The sequence below is a fragment of the Triturus cristatus genome, chromosome 3_2 (assembly GCF_964204655.1).
Source record: "Triturus cristatus chromosome 3_2, aTriCri1.1, whole genome shotgun sequence".
NCBI classification, from domain to species: Eukaryota; Metazoa; Chordata; class Amphibia; order Caudata; family Salamandridae; genus Triturus; species Triturus cristatus.
Window position 1 is genome coordinate 207,374,409 of NC_140584.1, and position 24,831 is coordinate 207,399,239.

Genomic DNA, 24,831 nt, shown 5'->3' on the forward strand with positions numbered 1-24,831 from the left:
AGCACTCTAGTTGCTCATTAGATCACTGTAGTAAAGCTACTGCTCACCAGGGAAGTATGCTGCTGTTATTCAAAGTGCATATTTCAGTCTGCATGTCAGATTTTTTTTATGAAATAGAAGAGGATTTGAGAAGTCAAAATGTGCCCTAATTTTTCTTTCTGCAGCACTAATCATAATTTCTATGGCAAAATGAACCCCCTCATTTTGTTCCTTTGTAAATTAAATGTTTTAAGTGTTACCACTATATTCCAATCAAGATTGTTTCAGGTGTGCCATATTTTTGTCATAAGTAAGACTGTTAGCGCTCTAGTTGTTCATTAGAACACTCTGGGACATTCCGTCATTGGGCTATACTTGGGCTACATCTGGGTGATATTTGGGCTACATTTGGGCTCTTTTGTCTCTGGTGGCCATTTTGGGAGACTTATTTGTTATGATGTTTCCTAATTTCCTCATTTACTACAGTCTCCTCAGTAGGAAATACTTTCAGTTTTTTACTTTGATTCCATCAAGAAGGCATTCAGATGTGTCACACATTTTCCATAAATTCAGAATGTTAGCACTCTAGTTGCTTATTAGATCACTGTAGTAAAGCTACTGCTCACCAGGGAAGTCTGCTGCTGGTATTGAAAGTGCATGTTTCAGTCTGCATGTCAGAATGTTTTAATGAAATAGAAGAGGATTTGAGAATTCACTCAAAATGTGCCCTAATTTTTCTTTCTGCAGCACTAATCATACTTTCTATGGCAAAATGAACCCCCTCATTTTGTTCCTTTTTAAATTAAAGGTTTTAAGAGTTACCACTTTATTCCAACCAAGATGGCTTCAGGTGTGCCATACTTTTGTCATAAGTAGGACTGTTAGCGCTCTAGTTGTTATTTAGAACACTCTGGGAAGCTGCAGTAGAACACAAAGGAGTCAACTGACAGTCTCTGCCCTTGTTGGATGTACATGTTTTACTGAGAATGGCAGACTTCATTCTCACATATCATATATTGGTCCCAAGATGGCTGCCAACACTTCTTGGATGAAGTGCTGACAGCCAATCAGATCTCACGATGAGATGTGTGGTTAGGCTCCGCCCAGATATATATGTGATTTTACTTTTGATTTTCTCAGGAACTACTGAACAGATTTACACCATTTAAGCAAAAGGCATGATTCTGAACTGAGGACTACCTCTTTGCCAAATTTGGTGTAATTCCGTTCAGCACTTCGTGCTGTAGCTGCGTCAACAGGTCCTATGGGAAAATGCATGGGGAAAACGTGTTTTGGGACCCCTCTTTTTTCTCGGCCCCCGCTTGACGAATCACCGTGAAATTTTCAGGATAGGAGCGGACCGGAGCTGACCAAAAGTTTGGAAACTTTCACGAAGTTTCATCAATCGACGCTAACGTTATTCCAAATAGAATGTTACGGATTTCCTATGGAAAATAGGTCCTAACTATAACTACCTACTGGCGACTGCCAGTAGGTAATATACATATACATATACATATATATGTATATATATATATATATATATACTAATGGCAGTCGCCAGTAGGTAGTTATAGTTAGGACCATATTTTCATAGGAAAAAAGTTTTTGGACTTGTCTATATCTTTGGCTGTGCTTGACGAAACTTCAAAAGATTTTTCAAAAAAAGTGTGCTGGTGATTCTAGTTGTGCTTGGAAACTTTTGGGATGATCCATCTAGCGGGGGCCAAAATAGTGTGTTTCCCATGTTAATTTCCAAAGGGATTTTGATCACGACTACAGAATTACATCAAATTTGGAAGCAAGTTAGCTATTGGTCCAAAAAGAGTGCTTTTTGTTATTTGGTGTAAGTCCGTCAGTAGTTTTAGAGTTATTAAAAGAAATCCACATTTGTTTATTTAGGGATGCGGATCCACGGAGGATCAGAAAGTCCCCATACTGATAACTGATTGACTGCCAACACTTCAACCAGGAAGTTTTGGCAGCCATTTGGGTCACAAACAATCCTTAAAAAAAGAAAAGGTTGCAGCGTAGGAATCCCCTGACCCCCTAGCTCTAGTCCTGGGACCCCGCCAGGGCAAACAGCATTTAAAAAAAAAATGTTTTGCTGTGAGATTGAGGACCGAGTTGTGGATCTTCTGCAAAAATAAATTTTAAAAAGCACAGGCTTCCATGCTTCTTTGAGATTTGCCCCCTGCTGGCCCAGGTCCCAGGGGCGAATTTTTATTTTAATTAAGGGTAAGGGACACAAGGCCCCCCTCCCCAAGGCCAATCTTGTGTCCGGGGACCGCCACATCCCTGTGGTTGGCCGAGTCTTAGACAACATAGAGGAGGTCAGTGGCCCTCCTGCTGAGACTTTAAGAGCCCTGAGGACCACCCCCTCTCAGGGTCATGTACATAATATTGAGAGGGGGCAGCCCACCCCGGTGACCACCCCCTCCCTTCTGGCCGGCCCGTGCAAGGCAAAAGTGGGGGCTGTGCCAATTATGGCCCTGGGGACCACCAACATCCAGGGCAGGCTCCTTCTATCTCCCAAGGTTCCCACCCTTGGGAGATAGCAGTTTGCTTTCGCTTGGCGGGAGCAGTGACAGCTCCCGACAAGCGAGAGCAAAAATTAACTTTGCTCCTAGCAAGCGGGAGCAGTCAAACTTCTCCTGCTTGCTGGGAGCAGATTTTCATCTGTTTCCCTGCCACTTATGCAAGAATGCATCTGCATGCAGGAAGCTGCATATTTAGCCACTCTCTGGGAGTAGGCGCAATACTGTCTCCCGCATTAGGTGGGGAGCCGGCAGGGACCATGGGGGAATTGAGGCTCGCCCCACGGTCCCCATCAAAGCACACTGGATGCCCCTGTTGGGGCAATGGCACCCAGGGAGATGTGGCTGGGCCCTGGGGGATGGGGTTCCCGGAGGCAAAATCAGCACAGAGAGGGGGACCTCACAGCCCCCTCCTCCATTGAAACGTGGACGGGCACCATCAAGAGGGGCTACCCGGCCCAACTCCCTTTATTATATACATTTATGGTGTGGAAGGAGGTAAGACAGAGGGCAGAAAATTAGAAGTAAAGGAAAAACAGGGTGGATAAACAAGCAGGAAAGGCAAAACAGCGGGCAGAAAAACAACAGAAAAAGGCAGAACAGCAGAATAGGGTAAAATAGAGGGCAGAAAAGGAAAAACAGAGGGCAGAAATACGAGCATGAAAGACAAAACGAGGAGCAGAAAAACAGCAGAAAAAGGATAAAACATAGGGCAGAAAAATAAGCAGTAAAGGCAAAACGGAGGGTTGAAAAATGACCAGAAAAGGCAAAACAGAGGGCAGAAAAGGGAGTGAGTATAACTGTTGAAATTCAGTGGTTTTGAACATGAGCCTAACTATAACATACATGTAACCTTTGTTTTTTTCATTGAATTTATGTATAAATTACCTAGTGACGTTAACCAGTAGGTAGTTATAGTTAGGGCCAAGGTTTCCATAGCAAAAGCTTTTTTTGTTTTGCCAATAACTTTGGTGCCGAGTGACGAATCTTCACAAAATATTTAAATAACTTACCCCTTTTGGCTCAGCTGCTGTGTTGAAAGTTTCATGGTAATCCATCAATCAGGGACCAAGAAAAGAGGGGGAGGGGGCAAAAATGTGTTTCCCCATGTTATGTCTAAGGGGACTTTTCAATTTTTGAACACGACTACAGCCCGAACTGTTGAATGAAATGACACCAAATTTGGCAGAAAGCTAGATGTTGGTTCAGAAAGTGTGCTTTTTGTGATTTTATGTAAATCTGTTCAGTAGTTTTTAGAGATATCTAAGATCCCAAAAATATGGATATTTTGGGATGCGAGTCCTTGCAGTGGACTCACAGATCCTACTGAAATTTGATTGACTGGCAACACTTCAACCAGGAAGCGTTGGCAGGCATCTTGGGACTCGGCTTTAAGTCCCACAAAAAAGTAAAAAATAAAAGGGGCAGGAAATACCCTAACACCCCAGATATGGTTGGGATGCCACAGGGACCCTGCTGGGGTTTAAAAGCAGTTTTTTTAATTTTGTGGCAAATTCGTGGGTTGGTCTGCGAGTTCCTGCACTTCTTTTAAAAGAAGCCCCTGGGTGAGCCCAATCCCGGGGGCATGCTTTTAAAAATATGCAGGGGTGACAGCCCACCTCCCCGGGGCAAACAACCATAAACATGCGAGGGGGCCCACCCTGCTCCCCACAGCCCAGGGGACCATAGTGTGGGGGTGGCTCACATGGCCTACACCACAGCCCCAGGGACCGCCACCTCCCTGGGGCTAATGTAATGGGGTCCTCACAGACCCCCCTGCCCCGGGATCACTACCTTCCCGGGGTCATGTATATAATAATGGAGGGGGCCAATCGCCCGGGGTCCACCACCTTCCATCTGGCCGGCCCCTGCAAGGTAAAGGTGGGGGGCCGTGCGGCCTCCCTCCTGGAGCCAATTAGGGCCCGGGGGAGGTGGTGCAGAAGAAGGTAAGACAGAGGGCAGAAAAATTAAAAGAAAAGGAAACACAGACGGTGGATAAACAAGCAGGAAAGGCAAAACAGAGGGCATAAAAACCATAGAAAAAGGGAGAACAGCAGAAGAGGGTAAAATAGAGGGCAGAAAAGGAAAAATAGAGGGCAGAAATACGAGCAGGAAAGACAAAACCAAGAGCAGAAAAACAAGCAGAAAAGGCAAAACAGAGGGGAGAACAATGAGCAGATGAGGCAAAACAGCAGAAAAGGGCAAAACATAGGGCAGAAAAATGAGGTGTGAAGGCAAAATGGAGGGTTGAAAAATGACCAGAAAAGGCAAAACAGAGGGAGGAAAAGCGAGCAACTATAACTGTTGAATTTCAGTGGTTTTGAACAGGTGAAATCTGAGCCTAAGTATAACATACATGTACCTTTGTTATTTTCATTGAATTTATATATAAATTACCTAGTGGCGATAACCAGTATGTAGTTATAGTTAGGGCTAAATTTTCCATAGCAAAAGCCTTTTTGTTTTGCCAATAACTTTGGTGCCGAATGACGAATCTTCACAAAATATTCAAATAACTTACCCTTTTTGGCTCAGCAGCTGTGTTGAAAGTTTCATGGTAATCCATCAAGCAGGGGCCAAGAAAAGAGGAGGGGGGGCCCAAAAATGTGTTTCCCCATGTTATGTTTATGGGGACTTTTCAATTTTTCAACACAACTACAGCCCGAACTGCTGAACCAAATTTGGCAGAAAGCTAGATGTTGGTTCAGAAAGTGTGCTTTTTGTGATTTGATGTAAATCTGTTCAGTAGTTTTTAGAGATATCTAAGATCCCAAAAATATAGATTTTTTGGGATGCGAGTCCTTGCAGTGAACTCACAGATCCTACTGAAATTTGATTGGCTGTCAACACTTCAACCAGGAAGTGTTGGCAGCCATCTAGGGACTCGGCTTTAAGCTGAGTCCCACAAAAAATAAAAAAATAAAAGGGGCAGGGCAGAAATACACTAACCCCACAGGTATGGTGGGGGGGTCCCACAGGGGCCCTTTTGGGGGTTAAAAGCATTTATTTTTATTGTGTGGGAAATTTGCGGATGGATCTGCGTGTTCCTGCACAAATAATTTTAAAGAAGTCCCTGGGTGAGCCAAATCCCGGGGGCATGATTTTAAAAATGCCCACCTTCCCGGGGCAAACAATCATAAACATGTGAGGGGGCCCGTCTGACTCCCCACAGCCCAGGGGACCGTAGTGCGTGGGAGACCCGCATAGCCTACACCGCAGCCCCAGGGACCGCCACCTCCCTGGGGCTAATGTAATGGGTCCTCACAGACACCCCCCCCGCCCTGGGACCACCACCTCCCAGGGTCATGTATATAATAATGGGAGGGGGCCACCCGTCCCGGGGACCACTGATGGAGAGGGTAGTACAACATTTTGTATACCCCCACATTTCTGTATGTTCATATTAATCCGAATAATCTATTAATTGTAATATTATTAATCTGTTTGAAGTGATATCTAATCAATCGTAGTAATGAAAGAATTACACGTGGGATTTGCATTTGCATGACTAAAATAATTTGTAAACTAATATACGTACGCATACTACTGTTAGAAAATTAGAATATTGCATGATAAATGTTGCTTTTGCGACGTAATTGTAAGTCGCACGAGATGACATCGTTGGGTGAATATAAACACTTTAATTGTTGCTATTATGCTAGATAATTACAAACACATAGGGGAATTAGTGAGGGTTAAACATTTTTATCGTTATTTCCATGTTTAAATTAAGTTTTGTGTTTGTTTTGCTTAAGTTGACCAATTGGGCCTACGTCAAGATGGCCGACTTTTGACTTGACGGAACTAGTCACCATTCTACGAGGTTTCGGGTGAAGTGCGCCTGCGCCACCGCGAGCAACAGTGTCCTCGTCCTGACCCCATGCAAGATGTACCCATCAAGGTCACAATGGGAGAATTGCCAGAACTTTAAACAAAGGACTGTCTCTTAAAACGGAACCAGCAAGTGTGATGACCTAACCAAATAGACTATGTGAGAACTTCACCGAACGACCCCAAACCCACCAATCAGGACTGCCTAAAACTGATTTTTGTTACATTTTGACATTAAAATCATTATAAAAGATGGTAGAATAGTGAGTTGACACACAGACTGACGTGCAAACTGATGGTTATTTTCCTGACGTTATGCTGACGGAGAGGACGGTGACACTGCTGGACAGCTGTTTCCCTGAATCTTTGACAGACTGAATTGCTGCCTGAATTTTGATGAATTAAAGACTTTTACGACTTGATTGACTTAGAGGACGACTAATAGCCAGATTGGGTAAATATGATGTTCCTTGGTTTGATTAATGATTTATAAAATTTTGCAATTAATTAGATAAACAAAGTATTGATTAACAAACAAATGAGTTGGGCTGTTTATTGAAGAGATTAGATTGAGATTGAATATAAAATAGAAGAATTGAGTTACCAATTACCCAAAAACAACTAATTTGATCCATCTACTAAATGGAGGGAATATCTCGAGGTTCAGAGTTTAACAAAGGTATTCAATGTATGTATATGTAAATATGTTCTTTTGGGTCAAAAGGTATTCCTTTCATGTCAGCGTTTGGAACACTCATCTCTCCCGTAAGAACAGACCAGAATTGTGTGAGTGATTGGTGTTATGGGCCCCACCAATGAATGTATTGAGTGGATTTGCTAGTGTGATATTTGGCCTGTGACGAAGGGAGGATTTGAAATTCCACGCTGCATCAGTTTTTCTGGTAGCAGTATGATGGTTTTTATTATTTTGGTTTGGTGATTATTGCTTGTAAATTGCTTATTGCTTATTGATTATTATTGGTTTATGTATTAACACTCTATGTTGAGCCGCGTCGAGTTCTATGTTGTTTGCACGGCTTCTGGAATGTAGGAAGTCGGAAGTTTGTAACAGTTCTGTAGTAGAGCAGAGGTAAGCGCTGCTCTCGGGAAAGACGGAATTGTTGTTGCCCTGTAGGTAGACGGGAAAAACGTATGACGATTGAAGTTGCACGACGCATTGTCTGGATTCGACTCGGTAACATCGTCGTGTGTTTCCATTAGAGACATTTCCTGTATGAGAGAAGTGTATGATAGCGAAGGTTACCTGTTAAATTTTGGTCTTAGGTACCAGGAGGCCAGAAGGTACTCTGATAACGCTTATCACTGGAAAGGTAGCAGGTGTTCTCTAAGCTTGCTAGAAGGACGGAGTAGAGGGAAGTGCTACTTTGTTAACAAGTGTCATAATTCTGTAGTAGGACAGACTGTTCACTGTTCTCGGGAAAGACAGAATTCTGTGTGAATGTGCTACATTTTTCCGTGTGAAAGTGCATGAATGAAAAGGCATTCCGGTTAATTGCGAAACTCTAGTTTTGTTTCTCAGGAGCATTGGGTCTCCAACTAGGTGTCTTAATTCTGGAGAAACAGTTAACTGATGCTTGTTAGAAGGGTGAAGTAGAGGGATGTGCTACTTTATCAACGGAAGTAACGATTCCGTAGTAGGGCAGAGGTAAGCGCTGCTCTCGGGAAAGACGGAATTCTTGTGAGAAAGGTCTTTTGCTATTCATTGGTTAGCAAAGTGGACAATGGTGGTGTTTTTGTGTTGTTACTAACAGATTTGTAAATTTGAAACAAAACTTACCGAGTGAATTTTGTAAAGGAGGGGTAGACAGGAGCATGAGCTGCGGCAGCGGCTGCTGCCGTCAGAAAGATCGCGCTGGGATTGGCTAATCAGTTAGATACGTAAACGCTCCTTATTGGTGTGTTAGTGTACACCGCGCTAGGAGTGGAGAGTCACAGGGTGACGTAGACGCTCCTGATTGGTGCGTTAGTGTGAGTCGCGCTACGATTGGTCAGAATAAGCGGTACAGTCGAGAGGAGAGACTAGTGATACACGAAAAGACAGAAAAGATGTATTACGGTCCACCAGAAAAGGAGCAACAGTCCTGGTTTGGGAGAATTATAAAGTGGTTTAAAAAGGACAAACCGATTGTGACTAGGGAAGGACAGTTACTTCCTCCACTGGAAACCCCCGCATCCTTTATGGTTGCGAAATATGGATATCACACTTGTATTTGGTTAGACAATTGGGTAAAGTACACTAGAGACGACGGAGTCTTGGCTTTCCCAGAACATGGTTCATTTAATTTAGCAGTTCTGAGAAATTTAAGAGAGAAAATGATGAATCTAGAACCGAGACATAGACCGACACAATTTGAAGCATTGACAGAATGGGAAGAGGAGATGCATGACCGAGAAAGAAGAGAGAAGGTATAGGTACATGTTTGGTAGGCCATACGGACATGAGAATCATGATGATCGGATGAGAAGGTGGCGGAATGCGAGTATGACTGAAGGTTTGTTTCCTGTAAGAACTGCAGAAGAAAATGGAGGAAGAAAATGTACAGAAAAAAGACATAATGTGGAATCAAGAGGGTATGGAGTGAATGAATCAGAGGATGATGTTCTTGATGACATGTTTTATAAAAATCCACCTCCGTATCAACCAGAACCAGAAATTTTAACACCTAGTTCCACAATGAAAGAAACTTTACGAATCATTAAGTCAGAACCATTGTCCCAGGATTTAGAAAAAAATAATTCCATTAGAGTGGTAGAGAGGAAGTCAGAAAATAAAATAAATGGTGAAATTTCAGCAGAATTAGCAAAGACAACCTTAGAATTAACTGAGAAGATAAGAGAATTGACTAAAAATCTGGAGGCCGTAACAGTTCCAGTGCCGATAGGTCCAGTGATGCCTATTTTTGATAAACAGAAAGATAGCGAACATTGTTTAACGGTTCCTTATAAAAGCAATAAACAGGCTGAGCAGCCAAAACCGAGTCAAAATGAAAATCCATGGAGACAGACAATAAGTATGATCGAACCAAATGTTTTAAACAACCCGTTTATAGGCCAAAATTGTACTGAAAAACGTATAACGACAGTGGAGTCAATATTAGAAACACAAAAAGATTCAGAATGAGGTCATGTAGAGAAGCCAGTAGGACCATCTACAGAAGAATTAAGTGAATGGTTGAGAAGCTTACAGATAAAAGTCAAAGAATCCCAATCAATAGATGTGGCCAAATTACGAATGGTACTGGAAGAGTTAATAGTAGGAACTATCCCCACAGAGAAATTAAAAACTTACCAAGATGAGGAATTACTATTTTTGTGCAAAAGTGTGACATGGAGAGTGAAAAATCTACATGAACGACTAGAAGAAGTAGCAAATGAAATGGGTATAGATATTGAAAAGGTAAAGACTTTGCAAAAACCATATCGAATAGGTTTCACTGAAAAAGATATTGAAAACTTGAACACCACAGGACGGATAAGTCAGATTAAGGAAATAATTATCTTATTGAGAAAATGGGGAGATGTGGATAAATGGAGAAGCAGGTGGTATCGAAAACGAGATGATGCCTCAGATAAAACATTTGCAGCATTCCCTGTAAGAGAAAAAGAAAAGGTAGTAACAGAATGCCCTATGAGAGAAATTCCAGGAGGAGGATATGTGCTTATCCCATGGACAAGACAGGTTTTTTTGTCCTTCACAAATGATTTCCCTCGACTACGCGAAAAGCCTGTCGAGTGGTATAGACAAGTGGACAGGTTTGTAAAGTTGTCTAAAGTCCTATGGATTGACCTGAATAGTCTATTTGACATAATAGTACCAGCAGATTTATAGACAGAGTGCAAACTCATGATAAATTGGCCAACACAAGAATACCCTAGGGATCCAAAAACAGGGGCTCCAGACCCCAAGGCAATGAAGAAATACGAACAGGTTATTGCCTTTCTGAAAAACAAAGTACCTCCTAAAGAGACAGATTGGGTGAAAATTTACAGAACACATCAGGAAAGCAAAGAGTCAGTACATGCATATTATGAAAGGCTGATCTTTGCCTTTAAACAGTTTAGTGGAGAAGAAAATCTGAGTGAAAAGGATTTAAGTCATTTTGTATACAGATTAGTATATGGTCTACGTCTAGAAATTAGTGAGATGATAAAACAACATACCGTAGATTGGCAAAATAAGAAAATAGACGAAGTATTGAGACATGCCAAATTTTTCAGTGATGAGATTGAAGCTAAACAGCGAAAATTAAAAGAAAAGGCTATGTGGGCACAGATAAAGGTAGCGGAAAGGCAGGAAGCTCAATTAGCGGAACAAGCGAATAATACAGGACCAAGACAAAAATTCAGTCCTGGGAAAGGTAAGGAAATTTTAATATAGAGGAAGCTAAAAATAAATTCCCATGTCATAATTGCGGTAGAATAGGGCATTGGAAATCCGAGTGTAAATTTCCCCCAAGTACTAACAATGAAAATGCATCATTGAATCCACAGGTGCAAAATGAGGTGAGTGGTCAACCGCAGCGACAGCAGCAGGTTGTAACACAACAGAATCAGGTGCCAAAACCGCCTTTTCCACAGAGCAAAAACTCTCAGAAATTTGGTCACGAAACGGGATTCTACAATGAAGAACAGGTAAATAAGCTGCCACGCGCTAGCGCTGTTTCGCAGTATTGGCTACAACGCGATGAGAGTGGTTCAGAAGAGGGTTATTGACGGTGCCGAAGGGAGGAAGAAGAGTGCGTACTTGGCGCAACTCTAGAAGTAGACCAGACAGGCCCATTTGTAGATGGAAAGATTAATAATGAAAGTATTACTTTCCTAGTTGATACTGGTGCTACTCGATCAACTGTCAGATCAGCTGATGTTAAGAACCTTCCTCTCTCGGATGAAACGATCCAAGTAGTTGGTGTATCCAACAGACAGATTAAAACTTACCTTACAGAGCCAGTGAAAGTTAGCATCGGGAAATTTTCTGAAATGCACCGCTTTGTCGTGTGCGATACCAGTCCTGTGAATTTATTAGGTAGGGATTTGTTGTGTAAAATGAACTGCACTATATTTTGTACCCCGGATGGGATAGCATTCGAGACCCCGGATGAAGATGTGTTGTAAAAAATTGACAATGGCAAACAGGGAAAAAGAGGTTACTGAAACCTATGCTGTATTTAACCCTGATAAATTACCTAAAGAATTGAAACAATCTGTAAAAGCAGAAGTTTGGGATTTCACAGGAGAAGATGTGTGATTAATAAGAAATGTAGATCCAGTAAAGATAACAGTAAAGGAAGGAGTAAGCTATCCAAATGTCCCTCAATATAAATTGACACCTGAAATAATTGAAGGAGTAACTCCTGTGATTGAGAAAATGATAAGACAAGGAATTTTGAGAGAAATAATGAGTAGTCCATGCAATTCACCAATAATGGGACTGAAAAAGCCTAGTGGGAAGTTCAGGATAGTACAAGATCTGAGAAAGAAAAACAAAATTGTTGTGTCATGCTGTCCCATTGTACCAAATCGATCTGTGATTTTATATCAGATTCCCCATGACGCAGAATGGTATACAGTGATTGATCTATGCCATGCTTTCTTTTCCATCCCATTGCACCATGACAGCCAGCAAATTTTTGCATTTCGTTTCGGCGAGCATATTTTGGCTTGGTGACGAATTCCACAGGGGTATACAGAAAGCCCCTCAATATTGAAGAAGTCTTTGGAAAGCTTAAAAATGCCCGAAAATTCAGTGTTAGTTCAGTACATCGACAACCTTCTTGTGGCGTCGAAAACCCGTGAAGCATGTGAGCTAGACACTATAGCCTTGCTGAATCATTTGGCAGATGGAGGACTTAAAGTGTCACCATCAAAATTACAATTTTGCAAGAATGAATTACAATATTTAGGACACATCATTGAAAAAGGACTGAGAAAGATAACAATAAACAGAATCAGGATCATAAAAGGAATGAGAGCACCCATGACCCAAAGAGAGGTGAGAATGTCTCTTGGAATGGTTGGATATTGTCGTCAGTGGATCAGCAACTTTTCATTGATCGCAAAACCTTTGGTACGACTGACGAGAAGCGATGTGAGAGATCCCATTGATTTGAACAAGGAAGAATTGGCAGCTTTTAATCGATTGAGAGATGGGTTGTGTGAAGCACCTGCATTAGGAATACCTGATTATGAGAAAGAATTTGAGTTGTACCGCAGTGAGAGGAATGGGTGGGTGTGCACTCTCTGTTCTAATACAGAAGCATGGAAAACTGAGGAGACCAATTGCATATTTTCCATCAATGCTGGACCCAGTAGCTGTAGCCCTACCTGGGTGTTTGAAAGCAGTAGCTGCTACATGCCGGAGTTTGGAACAGAGTGAAGGAATTGTGATGGGATATCCTGTGAAAGTGTTTGTACCTCATGATGTGGCAATCGTTTTAACAAGGAGTCGCACTCAGTATATGACACATAGTCGGCTGACTAAGTATGAGAAAGTCATACTAGATGCAACAAATGTAAGTCTTGTGAGATGTTTGAATGTGAATCCTTCAACATTGCTGCCGGATTCTGAGAGTGTGGAAGTCGGAGATGAAGCAGATCATGACTGCCTGGATGTACTTGATTTCTGTACAAAACCACGACCTGACATAAAAGATGTACCTTTACCAGAAGGTGATTTCGTCATGTTCGTAGATGGGTCTTGTTTGAGAACAGATGATGGAATGTTAAGTGCACCATATGCGGAATGCACGGTTGCAGCAGTGATGGAAGCATCCTATCTGAAAGGAGTAAAATCGGCCCTAGTAGCAGAACTTGTTGCTCTGACTAGAGCATGCAAGATTGGGAAAAGTGTGAGAGTGACTGTGAGAACTGACAGCCAGTATGGCTTCGGAGTCGTACACAACTTCGGTCAGATATGGCTGCAGAGAGGATTTTTGACATCAAGTGGAACTCCCACTAAGAATGCTGAAGTGGTTGGAAAATTGCTTGAGGCGATACAGCTACCTAGACAATTGGCTGTTGTGAAGAGTGCGGCCCATAGTCAAAGTCGTGATTACATCGCCACTGGCAAGAAATACACAAATGACATGGCACAATACTGTGCACGTAATCAGAATTCCATCAATCGGGCCAAGGAAAGAGAGGTGATTTCTTGCTCTTTGATGTTTACTAACACTGTGGGAACATGGGAAGAAGTAAGACAATTGCAGGAAGAGGCAGGAGAAGAGGAAATGAAGCAGTGGGTAAAATCAGGATGTGCACCCAGAGAGAAGGATCATGTGTGGGTTTATCGGGATGGAAGACCAGTTATGCCTGATAGCATGATGTCTGCCATGGCACGGGTGTATCATGGTCAGGGACACATAGGGAGAGATGCCATGATCAGGTCTTTTAAACAAACCTGGTACAATGCTAAATTCAGACTTGTAGCAGAAAGTCTTTCTCAAAGATGCCTAATATATCAGCAATACAATCCGGGAAGAAAGACAGTAGTAAGTCTAGGAACAATAGGACGAGAAGGAGGGCCTTTTACCAGAATGCAAGTGGATTTAATCGAGATGCCTCCCTGTAACAGGTTGAGGTATGTTTTGGTTATGGTCTGTCTGTTTTCTAGATGGGTAGAGGCATTTCCAACAAGAAGAAATTATGGGATGACAGTGGCAAAATTACTTTTGAGGGAATTTATCCCTAGATTTGGGTTCCCAGTGACTATTGAATCTGACGAGGAGCACATTTCCATAATGAAATCATAAAATTGATTTGTGAAGCATTGAATGTACAACAAAAACTACATTGTGCTTACCGACCAGAAGCTTCTGGTACTATCAAAAACAGGATAGGGAAAATGTGTTTAGCCACAGGTATGAAATGGCCTGATGTCTTGCCTCTGGTACTCATGACTATTAGATCAATTCCAGACAGAACTACAGGGTTAAGCCCCCATGAAATCATCATGGGACGAGCCATGCGACACGTGTTTATACCAGTCAACAAGCTGATGACTATAACTGATGACATGGTGTTGGAATACTGTAAAAGCCTGTCTGACGCAGTTCATTCTGTGTTTCATCAGGTTGGAGCGGATGCCACCTCCCTTGAAAAGAAGCCAACCCATGATCTGAGCCCAGGGGACTGAGTGAGGATAAAAGTACACAGAAGAAGAAACTGTTTGGTTCCAAGGTGGGGAAAACCGAGACAAGTCATTTTGACAACCACAACAGCTGTAAAGTGTGCTGGACTGAAAAACTGGATCCATGCAAGCCATACATTGAGAATTCCAAATCCAGTGGACAGCACAGAAAAAGAGTATTTTGATCAATTGAATCAGAATCCAGTACTGAGTCGGATGATGGAGAGCCAAAAATAGAAGAAAACCCTGAAAGGGGGGAAACAGAACAAAGTCTAACATTTGTCCCCAGAAGTATTTCCCTGAGAAGAAGATTACAGATTTCTGATACCAGCTCAGAATCAGAGACTGAACAAGGAGCGCAATGTTCTAGGAAAAAACAAGGAAAGAACAAAGAAAAAGACAGTGAAGAGACAATAAAAGAAATTAATGAAAGAGAAGTTCCAGACAAAAGATTGAGAGAAATTCCACCTGAAACAACACATTTAGATGGACAGGTGCCAGATACAGAGAGAGAGGGAAAGATTACTGCGGAAGACCCCCGAGGAGGTGTAGGGAATTCCAACATCCAGTTAGAAGCAGGGACAAGTAGTCAGCAGGAAGATTGCGTGTCGGAGATTCGAGGAGGGACAGAAGTAGGGATATCAAAAGAAGTGGTGGAAAAAGAAACTGTTGCGAGTAAAAAACAGGTTGAAACAGAGTCAGAGGAAAGCGAAGATGAAATACCTGCAGGTCGAGTTCTAAGAAAGAGAGCTTGGAGAACTGAAAAGAACAATAAAGGAAGTAAATTGAAAAGAGCTGCAAAGGACGACGTTTTGCCGAATAAAATAAAGAAATTAAGATATCGACTGACACGAGTAAATTCACCAAGGGCTGAACAGGTGAATGAAGTGACGAGTCAGGAGAAATCAAAAGACGAAGAAACCATTGTAATCAAAGAAAGCAAAAGAACAAGAAAATCTAACCAGAAGTATAAATCACCAGAATGGACGTATGTGGCCCTGCCTGAAGTAAAAGAAGAGGCGGATAGCCAAGGAAATCCAGAGGTGGTTGTGGTTGAGGAGGACGAAGAATCGGAAATCGTGAGAGTTATCTTGTCCGATATTGGAGAAGAAGCGGATGTTCAGGACATTCTGTACTCAGATCTCGAAGGAAAGGTGAAAAATGATGAAATGCCAAACTGAATGAGATAAGAAAACTACTGATGGAAAGATAATAACATACGGAAAAAGACAAAAACTGTTAGAACCAAGTAGGTGCTTAGAGCCTTGGGTTCAAAAACTAGTTGTGAAGTAGAAGAGGCTGAGTCAAAAGACACTGTCCATTTTAGCAAACATGGCAAACACAGATAGTAGAAAAGGTAGATGTACATTCTTGAGAAGATGGTGTAAAATGTGTTGTTGTTGTACAGGATTATTAATGCTTTTATGGAGCGTACTTGCTCTTCTGATCTCATTTAAGGTTACTATGATACAATAGAAGGACATAGCGAAAACAAAACTAATATAGAAAAGATTCAAAAGGTAGTTCCAACTAGAATAGATAAAAACTATTTACACAAAGATAGGTCTATAACCGATTTTACTAATAATGTGTTTTCAAAATTGTTGTATGAATATGTAAAGACAATGGACGTAAGGGACTGCTACGTTTGTATGCAGTTACCTGCCTCTGTATCAGAGGGAGTGACTTATCATCACCTTCCAGTAACTTATGGAATAAATTGTGGTGTAATAGCTAGTTTATTTTACCAAACAGGGAAATTAGAGTATTATTTTTCAGATGTAGATAGAATATTTTCACAAGTACCATCAATTAACGAGCTAAACAAGGTAAAACCTGCAAAGGTATTAGGTGAATTTTTCTTAGAGACTAAAGAACTAACATTAGAGTATATATTTAAAAACAATTTGACTTGCAGTTTAAAGAAAGAGGAAAATACATTTCTAGATATGGTTGAAGAAAGGAGACTGAAAATGCAAAGAAAGGCATCTGAAGGAAAGGTGGAGAAGACAGTCTGGGATTTAGAAATGGAAAAACACTTGAAAGGAGAAGCTAGTCCAACTATGGCTTTAGATTGGCCTCAGGAAGGGAAATTGTGTATTAGAAGGAATCAAACTGCATGTGATAATTATTTTGTAGGTAATAGTGAGTGCCATGATACATACCGAATCATGGGTGGATGGAGATTTAAAGGTGGAAAAGATCCAGTTTTTCCTGGGTTATATTTCATTTGTGGGAACAGGGCATATTATCGTTTGCCAGACCATTGGTATGGCACATGTTATGTAGGCCTGGTTTTCCCAAAGATTTTTCATATGGATAGAGAAAAAGATGGTGTACATAGTTTACGTAGTTATTTGGCACGTAGTAAGAGAGAATCTTGGTCAGAAATTGTGGGCGACATTTTTGGAGCATTGATACCAGCAGTGGGAAAATCTCTGAATGCAAACAAAATTAGAAGGCTTTCAACAGTAGTGGATCGCTTGTCAACAAGCACCGCCGGAGGATTTTTATTGGTAAACACTGAAATGGTTGCCATGCGTGCCATGGTAATGCAAAATCGACTTGCCCTTGATATATTATTGGCAAAAGAGGGTGGAGTCTGTGGAATGCTGAAAGTTCAACATTGTTGTACTTACATTCCTGACGAAATTAAAGATTTGAAAATTTATATTAAAAATATTACAGAACTGCATGACGAAATTGCACCACTGGAGGTTGAAGTTGTTTGGGAAAAGATTGGAAAGAAAATATCAGCTATTAAAGATTTCTTAGTAAACTTAGGTAGTACTTTTTTAGGTAAAATATTATTTCCATTAACATGTGTGATTTTCATAGTATTAATAATAAGATTAGGATGTATCTGTCGTAAAAAGAATAAAAATCAGAAAAAGTTAAAAAGAGAAAATTTAAGAAGAAAAGATAAGAAACAAGAGAGAGAATTCAAAGAGATAGAATTAGAGGAAGTTAAGGAGAGTATGTATAAGTCAGCAAAAAGAGAAGAGACAGGGGAAACTGAATTATGAATGAAAGCAAGAAATCACTTTGAAATTCCATAAAAGAGATACAAAATGTTGATGGTGTGGTGATATAATCACCAAAGTGGGGATTGATGGAGCGGGTAGTACAACATTTTGTATACCCCCCCGATTTCTGCATGTTCATATTAATCCGAATAATCTATTAATTGTAATATTATTCATCTGTTTGAAGTGATATCTAATCACTCGTATTAATGAAAGAATTACACATGGGATTTGCATTTGCATGACTAAAATAATTTGTAAACTAATATACGTACGCATACTAATGTTAGAAAATTAGAATATTGCATGATAAATGTTGCTTTTGTGACGTAATTGTAAGTCGCAGCAGATGACATCGTTGGGTGAATATAAACGCTTTAATTGTTGCTATTATGCTAGATAATTACATACACATAGGGGAATTAGTGAGGGTTAAACATTTTTATCGTTATTTCCATGTTTAAATTAAGTTTTGTGTTTGTTTTGCTTAAGTTGACCAATTGGGCCTACGTCAAGATGGCCGACTTTTGACTTGACGGAACTAGTCACCATTCCACGAGGTTTCAGGTGAAGTGCGCCTGCGCCACCGCGAGCAACAGTGGCCTCGTCCTGACCCCATGCAAGATGTACCCATCAAGGTCACAATGGGAGAATTGCCAGAACTTTAAACAAAGGACTGTCTCTTAAACCGGAACCAGCAAGTGTGATGACCTAACCAAATAGACTATGTGAGAACTTCACCGAACGACCCCAAACCCACCAATCAGGACTGCCTAAAACTGATTTTTGTCACATTTTGACATTAAAATCATTATAAAAGATGGTAGAATAGTGACACACAGACTGACCTGCGAACTGATGGTTATTTTCCTGACGTTATGCTGACGGAGAGGACGGTGACACTGCTGGACAGCTGTTTTCCTGAATCTTTGACAGACTGAATTGCTGCCTGAATTTTGATGACTTAAAGACTTTTATGACTTGATTGACTTAGAGGACGACTAATAGCCAGATTATGTCAATATGATGTTCCGTGGTTTGATTAATGATTTATTAAATTTTGCAATTAATTAGATAAACAAAGTATTGATTAACAAACAAATGTGTTGGGCTGTTTATTGAAGAGATTAGATTTAGATTGAATATAAAATAGAAGAATTGAGTTGCCAATTACCCAAAAACAACTAATTTGATCCATTGACTAAATGGAGGGACTATCTCGAGGTTCAGAGTTTAACAAAGGTATTCAATGTATGTATATGTAAATATGTTCTTTTCGGTCAAAAGGTATTCCTTTCATGTCAGCGTTTGGAACACTCATCTCTCCCGTAACAACAGACCAGAATTGTGTGAGTGATTGGTGTTATGGGCCCCACCAATGAATGTATTGAGTGAATGTGCTAGTGTGATATTTGGTCTGTGACGAAGGGAGGATTTGAAATTCCACGCTGCATTACCACCACCTCCCCTCTGGCTGGCTCGTGCAAGGTAAAGGTAGGGGGCCCCCCTTCTGGAGCCAATTATGGCCCTGGGCACCACCAACCACCAGGGCAGGCTCCTGCTATCTCCCAAGGTGCACAACCTTGGGAGATAGCAGTTTGCTTTCGCTTTACTTGGATCACCACCTTCCCGGGGCTTTTAATTTTTGATATGTGGGCCTTACGGACTTCCCCGGGGACCACGACCTCCCTGGGGGCCAGAGTGTTTTTTAAGAAATGGGTGTGGGGCTGTGTGGCCCCTCTCCTGAGCCATTCTCAGCCCTGTGGACTGCCACCTCCCCAGGGCAGGCCCTTAATCAAGGAAGGAGTGGGGCTGTGCAGCCCCGCTCTCCCAGAGCCATTCATGGCCGTGGGGACTGCCATCCCTCAAGGCCTGCTCCTGCAATGTCCTGAGTGCCCACCCCCAGGATATTGCAGTTTGCTATGGCTTTACAGGAGCATTAACACTCCCGCCAAGCCACAGCAAACGCTGCTCCGCTTTCAGCGAGCGAGAGCATTAAAAATGTTCTTGCTTGCTGAAAGCGGAGCCGAATTGTTTTTGGGCAGTGGGAGCTACGTTTTCAGCAGCTCCCTCTGTCCAAAATCAATGCCAGCACCCGCAGGACGTAGGGAGCTGGAAGGGATCGCTGGGGCCTTCAGGCTCCCCCCGCTGTCCCCAACAAAGTGTCTGGGTGGCCTGGGTGGGACCAGGGCATCCAGATGAGAGGTCAGGCCCTAAGAGATGCAGTCCACGAGGCTTTAATCAGTCCGGGAGAGGGGCCGTGAAGCCCCCCTCTGTTTAAAAAAAAACAGAACAAACTCCAGACTGTCCAGAATGCCGCAGCCAGACTGATCCTCCACATTCCCCATTGCAGTCTCATCACCCAACACCTCCGCGATCTCAACTGGCTTCCAGTTGAAAGAAGAATAACCTTCAAATTCCTCACCCACGTATACAAGTCTCTTCATAACACTGGACCCACATACATGAACAGCCACCTCTCCTTCCACGCACCCAAAAGACACCTCTGATCAGCCCAGCTCTCACTGGCCACAGTCACATGTATCAGCAAGACTAGAACGGGAGGAAAGTCCTTCTTCTACCTCGCAGCCAAAGCCTGGAACACCCTCCACCTCCAGCAATCTCTCACATTGCCCTAGTTCAGGAAGGACCTAAAGTCCAGAATTTTTGGGTGACACTAGCACTCAACCGAGCCGGCCCCTCCAACCCTTGAGCCTTGAGACCCTCACAGGTGAGTAGTTACGCTCTACCAACCCTGTTTGATTGATAAAGAAAAAAAGGGGGCTGACCCCGAGGAATGGGGTCATTGGGGCCAAAAGCAGCCCAGGAGAGATGTAGCTTGGCCCCCCCTTCCCATTCAAAAACGCTTGGCCTCGGAGGATGCTTATAGCATGACCTCACCGCACCCCATGCCATCGCCCCTATGGACTACATACTCATCGGAAACCTGAACATCCACCTCGACAACCCCAGCGACCCCAACTCCACCACCCTCCTGGACAATCTCGCCAACATTGGCCTGAAACAGCTCATCACCATGCCCACCCACAATGCAGGACACACCCTAGATCCCATCTTTGCAGCATCCACTTCAGCCGCACCACGCAACCCCCCTGGACTGACAACTACTGCGTACACTTAAACGTCAACAAACCAACCGCCCCCAAACCTGCACCGTGCCCTCCAAGAAGGAACTGGGGCAAAATCACAGAGGAGCAGCTCAACTCTGCCCTCAACCGCCACACCCCTTCCACCTTGACCGATGCCAACCTCACGGCTGAGGAACTCCACAGATGGATTTCCAACTGTGCAGACGAGCTTGCACCCCTACACAACTCCCACAGACAGTCCCAGGAAGACCACCTGGTTCACCACTGACCTCCAAGAATCCAGATGCACCTGCAGACGTCTCAAAAAGAACTGGAGAAACAGAAAAAACGCCAGAAGATTGCACCACGTACAAGAACGCCATGACAGAACACCAACAACGCATCAGAGCCACCAAAAGGACCTTCATCAAAAACAAGATCCTCGCCAACACCAGCAACTCCAAGGAACTCTTCAGCGTCATCCAGGAATTCACCAACCCCCCCCCCAGCGAAACCTCAGATATCACCCCCTCCCTGGAACTCTGCAACAAGCTTGGTTCCTACTTCCATCTGAAAATTAAGGACCTCTACGACCACTTCAACGACCAAACACCCAACTCCGAAACCACCTTCCTCTCCAGTAACACCAACCAGCCTACCATCTCCTCCTGGACCCCAGTGATGGAGCACGGGTCACCAGCTCTGGTCACATATTCACCTATTACTGACGTGGGCCCAAACCACATTCATACAGTAAGCTAGTAAACTCCGCTGGCATCAATTTTGTGTAAAATACCTGTAACTTTGTTATTCACCTTTACCAAGTTTTCCCAATCTGATAATATAGTTTCCTTCCACAATGAATCAGGTTGCTGAGTTAGTTTAAGGTAGAATGACATTTACCTCTTTACTCTGAATAACCACAGACTCAAGAAGTTTTCAAAACCTTTATCTAAAATTAATTTGTGAGTCAAAATTCAATTACAGTAACCACCTTCATTTCAAGAGGCATTAATACACTAAATAATTTTATAGCAAGACTAAATGATCAATGATGACGGTACCTGAAAGGGAAGAAGGGGGGGAAAGAGGAGAGAATAGGCATAAAGGACAGATTTTCTAATTATATTTACCTGTTGGTCAAGATGAACCCAACTCCGTAATGGGGGCCAGAATAGAATCTCCAAAACAGGTCACAGGTAGATGAACAGGCAGATTCGGATCTGGAAGGATATCTTCTTCTAAAGTACAACGCTAGCGTGCACCCCTCTCTGGCACTACTCTCCTCGAGTGTCCCTTTTCGGCAACCCATCTAAATGAATAGATTTATCGATCAGTATCTCAAACTCTCGGACAGAGTTTCTGGCAGCAGCAGGGTCTGAGACAGTGTCTCGGACAATAACTGGAGCAGCAAACGCGTTGGGTCAGTGACGAGTCGGAATGACAGATCTGACAAGACGGACGAGGTCTCTAGCTATCTTACCTCAATTATACTGTTCTTGATTTGTGTACCACCCCCGCAAGTATCAATTCTTATGTTTTCCCTTATTCTGATTGGTTGGGATGAGGAGGTGAGTTCTTCACACCACTTAGAATTTAACATTTTCTCCATGGACCATTGTCTATGTGCCCACCCCTTAATTGTCTTTTCCCATAGCTTTATTCCCACACGCATTTCACAATATTCAGTAAATTCAATATTTTATTCAACATTGTTGCTTTTGCTGGGGTCATCAGTTGAGTTTCCCATGCTTCTTCATTCAAGGTGGCCTTGGCTGAGTGACACGGGTGCCGTCATTGTTTTCGGCCAACCTGTATGAGCATGCGCGTATTAGGGGTTCCAGTCGCCCTCCGAGGCCCAAATAAGAACTAATAACAAAGTCAGAAAAAGACACGTTAGAACACAGAAACAAATGATTTCACTGTATACCACTTATCTCTACTCTATCCCCATTTACTTATTTTAAATCTTTTGCATTAGTGTTTAATACCGCTTACGAGCTTTAGTTTATCAGCAGCAGGTGCATTAGCATGTGAGTTCAAAGCGGCCATTTTTAGTGCCATTGCGCAGCTGCAAAAGATTCCCACCAAAAGCGACAGAGTCATACTACGAAGATGCAGTAGACGCATGCGCAATAGAATTCCCGCGTTTTGTCGGCCATTGTAGGACATTCAAGTTACGGGTTAGTAAAGCACATAGAAAAGCTTCCCCTGGATAAAAGTGTTCGTGATATTTTGCAGTTTTAGCATTCACAAAACAGATTGATTACATTGTTACATGTTATTTGAGAGGATTGGATCCAAGTAAGTTTCTTTTAGTACTCCTTGCTCCATCAATCCCCTCTCTGATGGCATTTATTGCCATCAAAAATGTTTTATTAAAACAGATGCCAACTTTAGCACATCTCAATTTCTTCTTCAACCCTTTCATTTGCTTTATTTTCCTTCTTGCAGTGTAACCCTCTCATTCTTTTATAAAAGTCTCCTTTTAATTCTTCTAGCTGTATTTCTTCAAGTTTTCTTTTCTTGCCCCTTTCATTCACTTCATATTTCTATCTTCCTTTACAACACTTGTGCCAACACATTATTGCTAAGACTAATAGAGTTATTCCCACTATGGGTAGTATTATATAACCTAGAATACCTATTCCTAAATTAGAAAACTAACTGCCTATGTTTGTAAAGCTATTTGCAAGTTTACTCCATACACTTTCATCTTCCATTGGTTTCAACTCTTCCTCCAATTTCGTAATATTCTTAATATATTTTCCAATTTCAACACTTTCATCTGGAATATACGTGCAACAATGTTGCGTTTTCAATAATTTACAGACTCCACCCTCTTTTGCCAATAATATGTCAAGGGCAAGTCGATTTTGCATTACCATAGATCTAACCACAACTAATTCCGTGTTGATGAGCAGAAATCCTCCAGCCGTGTCAGTAGATAACCGATCAACTACTGTAGACAACTGACACATTTTTCGTGTATTCAGAAGAACTCCCACTGAAGGTATCAATGCACCAAAAATGTCACCTACGATTTCTGAAAAACAAGCTCTTTTTATACATGTTAGTCCATTTGCATCTTCATTGTTTCTTGTGAGTTTTTTTACATGATAAACCTTAGGGAATACTATTCCGAAATAGCAACTGCCATACTAATGGTATGGCAGCCTTAAGTAGCCTTTATTGCCACACACATAATACATTCCAGGAAATACTGGATCAGTTCCTCCCTTTAGTCCCCATGCCCCAATTATTAAGAAATTGTGTTCACATTCACTGGAACCAATAAACACATGGTTATATTCTGTTTTTAACCGATGGAGACAGATTTTCCCTTTCTTTTCTAAATCTAAAGACATGGCAGCATGTGTTTTGCTACTTGCAAAATGCTCTTCTTCCTCATTTCAGTATCTGAGGTTTAGGTTCAGAGGCTCTTCGTTGGAAATCCTGTCTTCTCTGTTCTACTAAATTCAAAAATATTTTCTCTTCTTCATGCAATCTACAGGTTAAATCTACAGGTTAAATTGTTATTATGTGCTTCAGCTAGATCTATTGCTTTCATGGTTAAGAAATATTCACCCATAAATTCTGAGTTTTTTGTACTAAGAACAGGGTTCATGCTTTTTCGCATAGGAACCTCAGAAAAAATCACATCTCTGTTAGAATAATAATATTGCAATTTCCCAGTTTTATAAAATAAACTTGCTAAAACACTACAGGATATACCATAGGTTAAGGGTAAATGATTATAAGTCACTCCCTCTGCTACAGTCCAGGTAGTTTCTTGCATACATAACAATCACTAACGTCCATAGTTTCTACATATTGTACTAATAGGTTTGTGAAAACATTTACATCAGTGCCATTTTTATTCACAGTGTGATGTAAATCTGACTCATCTGGTGCTTCTAATTCTACTCTATCTCCTTTGATAGTAGCTACCTTTTCATGTGTGTTAGTGTTATTCTGTACACTTTTGACCATTAAATAAGGTATGGCCATGGCTAATATCACCCATATTATGAGTATTAGAAATATACTACATATACACATTCTGCAACAATTCTTAAAACAATTCGGTTTTCCAGCAGCTTTATTGTCAGCCATTTTCTAAGGGGATAGAAGATTTCCTTTATTTGAGTGATTCTTCTTTGGAACAGAGTTACAAAGGGGGAACTTCGTTCAAGGTGGTCTCACTTCTTCGTCAATTTGCT